Here is a 7,796-nt window from a genome sequence, read left to right as displayed (position 1 = left end):
AAGAGTGTAATGTGCATGTGAGCCCAGTTTCTTCTTTAGAATGCTATAATCTGAGTGTTTGTCTTACCCCAAATTCATATTGTAAAATGGTAATCACTAAGGTGATGATATTGGGATGTGGGGCCTTTTGAAAGGTGACTAGGTCATGAGTAAGGGCAGCACTCTCATGAATGAGGTTAGTGCCCTTATAAAACAGACTCCAGAGAGCTCATCTGCCTCTTCCACCACAAAAGGCAACAGTGAGAAAGTGGCTTTTCGTGAGGAAGTGAGCCCTTACCAGACATCAAATCTACTGGCACCTTGGTCTTGGACCTCCAACATTCCGGAATTGTGAGAAATAAACTCTGTTGTTTATAAACCACCCAGTTTATGGTATTTTGTTATAATAGCCCGAAAAGACTAAGACACACCATAATTTGTTGAAAAGGCTACAAATTTCTTTATTGTATTGCCTTTTCTCCTTTGCCAAAGATCAGTTAACTATATTTATGTGGATCTATTTCTATAGTGTATCCCATTGATCTATTTGTCTATTCCTTCACTAGTACTATACTGTCTTGATTACTGTATCTTTGCAGCAAGTCTTGAAGTCAGGTGGTGCCAATCCTCAAACTTTTTTCTTATCCTTCAATTTTTCAGTTGATTATTCTGGGTCTACTGGCACTCCATATAAACTTTAAAGTTAGTTTGTCATCCACAAGATAACTTGCTGGAATTTTGATGGTAAATGCATTCAATCTATAGATAAAGTTGGGAAAAACTGACATCTTGACACTAGTGAGTCTTTCAATCCATTAACATGGAAGTTCTCTTTCTTTATTTAGTTCTTTGACTTCTTTCAATGGAGTTTTATAATTTTTCTCATATACTTCTTGGGCATATTTTGCTACATTTATACTTAACTATTTCATTTTAGGGAGTACTAATGTAAATGGGTTTTGTGTTTTTTTTTATTATACTTTAAGTTCTAGGGTACATGTGCACAATGTGCAGGTTTGTTACATATGTATACATGTGTCATGTTGGTGTGCTGCACCCATCAACTCGTCAGCACCCATCAACTCGTCATTTACATCAGGTATAACTCCCAATGCCAATGCCATTCCTCCCCCCTCCCCACTCCCCACAATAGGACCCGGTGTGTGATGTTCCCCTTCCTGTATCCAAGTGATCTCATTGTTCAATTCCCACCTATGAGTGAGAACATGCAGTATTTGGTTTTCTGTTCTTGCAATAGTTTGCTGAGAATGATGGTTTCCAGCTGCATCCATGTCCCTACAAAGGACACGAACTCATCCTTTTTTATGGCTGCATAGTATTCCACGGTGTATATGTGCCACATTTTCTTAATCCAGTCTGTCACTGATGGACATTTGGGTTGATTCCAAGTATTTGCTATTGTGAATAGTGCCGCAATAAACATACGTGTGCATGTGTCTTTATAGCAGCATGACTTACAACCCTTTTAGTATATCCCCAGTAATGGGATGGCTGGGTCAGATGGTATTTCTAGTTCTAGATCCTTGAGGAATCACCATTGTCTTCCACAATGGTTGAACTACTTCAAATTCTAAATGTTCATTGCTGGTATATAGTAAAATGATTGACTTTTGTGTATTAATCTTGTAGCTTGTAAACTTGCTGTAATCACTTAGTTCGAAGAGATTTTTTGTTGATTCTTTTGTCTACATGGGCAATCATGTCATCTGACAAAATACACAGTTATATAGCTTCCTTTCCAATCACTATACCTTTTATTTTATTTTCTATTATTGCATTTGCTAAAATGGGATTTCTTTTTTTTTCCTTTATTTTAGATAATCCTAATTTAAATTTTCTTATATTATTTTGAGGGTGTTACCTTCTATTTTCTCTGTTCACAGATGCTGAAATTTTTAGTTTTCAGGTGCTGAACTCCCTGGATAACTCTATTTTTCTTCGTTTTTAGTCTTTAAAAAAATCTTGTTCTAGTTTATAAAATTTTTCACCTTTATATTCATAACTGTTTATTAAATTTTTACCTAATAAATACACAGTTTTCAAAAGTTCTCTTAATACTTCCGTGTGTTATTTTTATGCCCCTTTATTCTTATTTCATGAAGGTGATTTAGGTTCTTATATTTCTGAAACTATTACTGGTTTTTGAAGAGCCATTCTTTCTACTCCCTGTCTTCTATTGATATTTCTTAAATTTCCTTTTTCATTTATATATTTTGGTCTCTATTTTGGTGTTATAAATTTTCTCAAATTCTGGTCTATATTTAAGTGGGAGGCGGGGAAATACTCTCTGAATCTCTGTGTATACTGAAAATGCTCATCAGTTAGAGTGTTGTACTTCAGGGTTATCCAGTTTTTCTATAGTATTTTGTTTCTGATTGCTAAGTTTCTCCAGAAATAAATCTTCTAGATTTCAGCCTTTAAAGTAAGCAGCCGATTGCCTGCTAATGTTCTGGATCTGAGTGGCAGAAGAATCTGGGATTCTCACCGTTCAGTACATATCCTTCCACTTAATTCTCCAGCTTTTAGTAAAGCACCTCCTCTTCCACACCATCTCTAAACTGTGACATTTCTGTCTGATTTCAGAGTCCCTCCAGCATTGTGCTGGAATGAGGAAGAACAGTTGCTGGCAAGAGCAAAAGTTATTTCTCAGATGGAAAAAAATTCTAACTAATTCATTTATATACAAGCTTTCAAGCCTTCATTAGAAATAATTTTCCTTGTGGCCCTCTCATGTGTGTTTGACCTTGGAAATCTGCTCACTTCTAGGATTTCTCTACCAGTTTAGTTTCTCCTTTTGTTCCTCTGATAATTCCCTTATCACCTACCCATCTTTCAGCTTCCAAGTTTTTATTTTGTTATCTCTTCTACCATTCTTTTTTCTTGTTGATTTATAACTTTTATTGCTTTTATTTCATTTGAAGTAGCATTTTCAGAGGAGAAAAAAATATCTGGGTTTGACTTGCCCTAATTATTTTTCTATTAATTCCTAAGAAACTCTAAAAAAGGAAAGAGGGAAAGACAGAGTGTAAAATAAATTTCTTTACATGGTGAAGATTTTACTGGAGCAAAGGGAGGATGAGAGACAAAAATTGTGGTAGCTGTACTAATTTAAATTAATTATTATTATTATTATTATTATGGATTGAATATCTCTTATACAAAATGCTTGGGGCCAGAAGTATTTTAAATTTTTTATTTCTTTTCAGATTTTGGAATACTTGCATATATATAGTGAGATATCCTGGGGATGGGACCCAAGTCTAAACATGAAATTCATCTATGTCATATATACCTCATGTACATAGCCTAAAGTTAATTTTATGCAATAGTTTTAATAATTTTGTGCATGAAACATAGCTTGTGTACATTGAACCATCAGAAAGCATATCACTGTCTCAGCCAATGTGTGGACACTCTGTGCTTATTGGCATCACCATCATTCCTGGCTCTAAATTTATGTGCTACATTGGTGCATATTAATGTTACATATAGGTGCAATTATTTTCTTACACTTATTCACACAAAAGTACTTAACAGAAAAAAATTAACACCTTTAATACAGTTGAAAATGATGTGTTCAGTGTAACTTGGCAGCATGCATCATAGTAGCATCACTAGAATGCCAGTATCAGCTGTTAAAAGCAACAACAAACAATAGCAGGCTTTCGGTCTTCACCTAAAATGCTGTTTTGATTCAAAGGTTAATGTACACTGTATTTTACTTTTTAGGTGAGAAGAAACATCAGAAGCAGTTAAGGGACCAGGCAGGGGGTCTTCTAGAGATGAGGAGGCATTCTACTAGATGATTTTTTTTAAATGTTTCTTTCACAGTCATCTGTCTCATTAACTATCATTTTTATCTTAGAAATCTCTCTTTGATTCTATAAACTGGCATGACTTCTTGTTCTGTTATGAATGGAAATTGCTCTAGTCTTTCAATAAGCTCATCATACATTTTCACCATGTCATCTATAGATACTTTTTCTGCAGGGTAACAATGTCATCTTCATTGTCACTATTGTCAAAATCGTCTTGATTCAGAATCATTTTGGCTATTTCACCATCAGTCAATGAACGAACAATCAGAGCCACACTATCAGTGTTAAAAACTTTTCAATATCCATTTCTTCCAGCTTACTAATGGATTCTGAAAGTATATATTCCACGTATGTATGGAGGTCTGACATTTGTTTTCACTTGACATACGGTATGCTTCACAGTTATCACCTTATTCATCATCATCACTGAACATAGTCACAGGCCAGAGATTGTCCAAGCATGCACAACTGTGCCTTTAGTCACCATGTTCCAAGTGTTGGCAACAGAATATATGGTATCCTTTATGCTAAACTCCTTTAGGAAACCTTCCACACCCACTCCTATGTTCATTGCTGCTAGTATGCTGTTGAGGAAAGCATTTTTATATTTACTCTTTATTGATCCAAGGATATCCTGGCCACATTGTTGAATCAAAAGAGTCATATTTGGGAGACATTTATGTGGAATGAATATTATTTTGACAGAAATTTTAGGTGGAGGATAAGCAGAACAGTGGTCAAGAAATAACAAAATCTTGTAGTCATCATTCAGTCCAGCTTCCTTGCAGTAAGCAATACCCACTGGTACAAAGGTTTGTGAAACCAGTCAGAAAAGGTAACCCTGTTGATCCATACATTTTTGTTAGCATAATAATGGACTTGTAAGAAATTCACTCTTTGAAAACAGTAGACAATGTTGCCCAACACAGCAAGTTTACACTTACTGTCTGCAGCACATCCCAGCACAGTTAGTCTGTCCTTGGCATCCATAATTCTCGCAGGGACTGTCTCATCGGCTGTAGTCAGTGTTTTTGTGGGGCAATAATGTCAAATCAATAATATTTCATTAGCATTATAGACTCATTCTGGCAGGAGATTTTTATCAGTGATCACCTTTGCAAACATGTCAATGAACTTCTCTGCTGCTTCATATTCAACAGATGCTTATCTGTTTAAATATTTATCACCACAAATCTTTAAAAACTTAATGCCACATATTTTTCTTAAATTTCTGCAACCAGCCTGTTGAATATTCACAGTTGCCTTCAATTTTTAACTTATCATGATGTACCTTTGATTGGTTCATGATTAGCATACCATTAAGTGGCACGTGTTCCTGTGACACTAATGGGCCCACTATCTCAAAACATGATTGAGATCTTCATTTGTACCTTATGCAGTGTTATTCTTTTTTAAAAAATTCTGTTCATCACTTTCAGCATAGAACTTCAATAATTTCTCTTTTTGTTTGTTTAGGTCATATAAAGAGGTCATTCCAACACCATACTCTTCTGTAAGATGCTCACACTAACACTCTCCAGTTTCTCCAACTGCTTCGCTTTCTGTGCTATAGATGAACATAAATACTTCCCTTTCTTAATCACTGAAAGTCCTAGGGGTATATGCAGGCCTTTTTGAAATTTTCATCAATATCTTTACACCACAGAGGAAAGAGTTTTAAAAAACACATGGTGAGTAATGCACATAGGTCTTGGTCCCATGTGGGGCACTGTGGGGAACCTGCTACAACATATCCAGCCTGTGCATGTGCCATTTTATTACCCTTTGTGAGTATGCTTATGTGGGGAAATCCGAGTGTGTGGGAAAAATTATATAACAGTTACAGGAGGCTAGAAGGATTTTTTTTTCCTCTGGAGCCATAATAAACCGTGTGCATTTTGACTGCAATCCACCTGCATTTTGACTGCAATCCAACATAAAGTTAGATGTGGAATTTTCCACTGTGACATCATGTTAGTGCTCAAAAAATCTTAAATATTAAGGCATTTTGAATTTTGAATTTTTAAATTAGGAATGCTTAGCCTGTATTATTATTTTTATTTGAGTAGCCATTGTTTTGGGGTGTGTGAGAACTTATTTTTAAAGGAAAGGAATATTTTACATTAGAAGAGGGCATACTTAGTGCAAAATCATTAAAGCAGAGAAAATCTTGTCATGGGCACGAAGCCAAAGGAAGACCAGAGGGGTTCCCTAAAGGACAATGGACAGAGGGATAAGAAAACAATTTTGTATAATTTGTAAGATAAACTTAAGACATTTGGATGTTTCAGTGTTATAGGAGGGTTCTGGAGGATTTTAAGGGGAGGATTGTCTGATATATGCTCAGTGAAAATGTCTCTCTTTCTGAATAATGTATAGTAGTGGAAAAATAGCAAGAAGCTGAAGCTCAATTAGAAGTTCAGGACACTAGCTTATGGAGAGGAAAGCATATTGAATTGGGATGATGTTGGTGGAGATAAAAATAAATGGACAGGTTCAAAATGTTTTAAGATGTAAAGGCGAGACAGGAATTGCTGATGAATAGTAAACAGGTGGTGAGATAAAAATAATAATAAAGATAATGCCTATGTTTTTGGCATGAGCAACTGGAAGTTACAGCAGTGCTAAGTAATTAAATAGAGTAGAATGTCATATTGAGATTCATAACATGTTAACTAGGATATTGAAAGCCAAATTTAGTCCTTAACGTAACAAAATCTGATTGTGAAGGATGTATAAAGAATGGAGTTATTAATATTGTCTGGATGAATCAGAAAAGTTTTCACAGAGAAGTTGTATTAGTCCATCCTCTTACGCTGCTATTAAGAAATACCCAGGACTTGGTAATTTAAAAAGGAAAGAGATTTAATTGATTCACAGTTACATATTGCTGGGGAGTCCCCAGGAAACTTACAATCATGGTGGAAGATATCTCTTCACAGGGCAGCAGGAGAGAGGATGAGTGACCAGTGAAGAGGGAAACCCCTTATAAAATGTGATAACTATAAGGGAAACCCTTTATAAAATGTGATAAATTGTGAGAATAGATCGGGGAAATCTGCCCTCATGATTCAATTATCTCCACCTGGTCCCGCCTATGACACATGAGGATTATGGGAACTACCATTGAAGAGGAGATTTGGGTGAGGACACAGCCAAATCATATCATGTAAAGATACCCAGGTGGAGATAATTGAATCATGAAGGCAGTTTCTCCCATCCTGTTCTCATGATAGTCAATTACTTTTCACAAGATCTGATGATTGTACAAAGGAATTCCCCCTTTGGTAGGTACTCATTCTCTCTCCTGTTGCTCTGTGAAGAGATGCCTTTTGCCATGCTTGTAAGTTTCCTGAGGCCTCCTCAGCCACGTGGGTCAGTTAAACCTCTTTTCTTTATAAATTACCCTGACTCAGGTATTTCTTCACAGCAGCATGAGAAAGGACTAATTCAGTAAATAGATGCTACAGAGAGTGAGTTGCTACTATAAAGACACCCACGAATGTGGAAGCAACTTTGGAACTGGGTAAAAGGCAGAGGTTGGAATAGTTTGGAGGGCTCAGAAGAAGTCAAGAAAACGTGGAAAGATTGGAACTTCCTAGAGACAGTTGAATGGCTTTGACCAAAATGCCTACAGTGATATGGACAATGAAGTCCAGGCTAAGGTTGTCTCAGATGCAGATGAGGATCTTATTGAGAACTGGTGTAAAGGTCTATCTTCCTATGCTTTAGCAAAGAGACTGGAGGCAGTTTGTCCCTGCACTAGAGATCAGTGGAACTTTGAACTTGAGAAAGATGGTTTAGGGTATCCGGCAGAAGAAATTTCTAAGTGGCAAAGCATTAAAAAAAAAAGCAGAGTGTGAAGATTTGGAAAATTTGCAGCCTGATGATGTGACAGAAAATAAAATTTTTGAGGAGAAATTCAAGGCTGCTGCAGAAATTTACATAGGTAATGAGGAGCCAAATGTTAATCACCAA

The sequence above is a fragment of the Macaca mulatta genome, chromosome 11 (genome assembly GCF_049350105.2).
Source record: "Macaca mulatta isolate MMU2019108-1 chromosome 11, T2T-MMU8v2.0, whole genome shotgun sequence".
NCBI lineage: Eukaryota > Metazoa > Chordata > Mammalia > Primates > Cercopithecidae > Macaca > Macaca mulatta.
Note: the sequence above shows the minus strand (reverse complement) of the source record.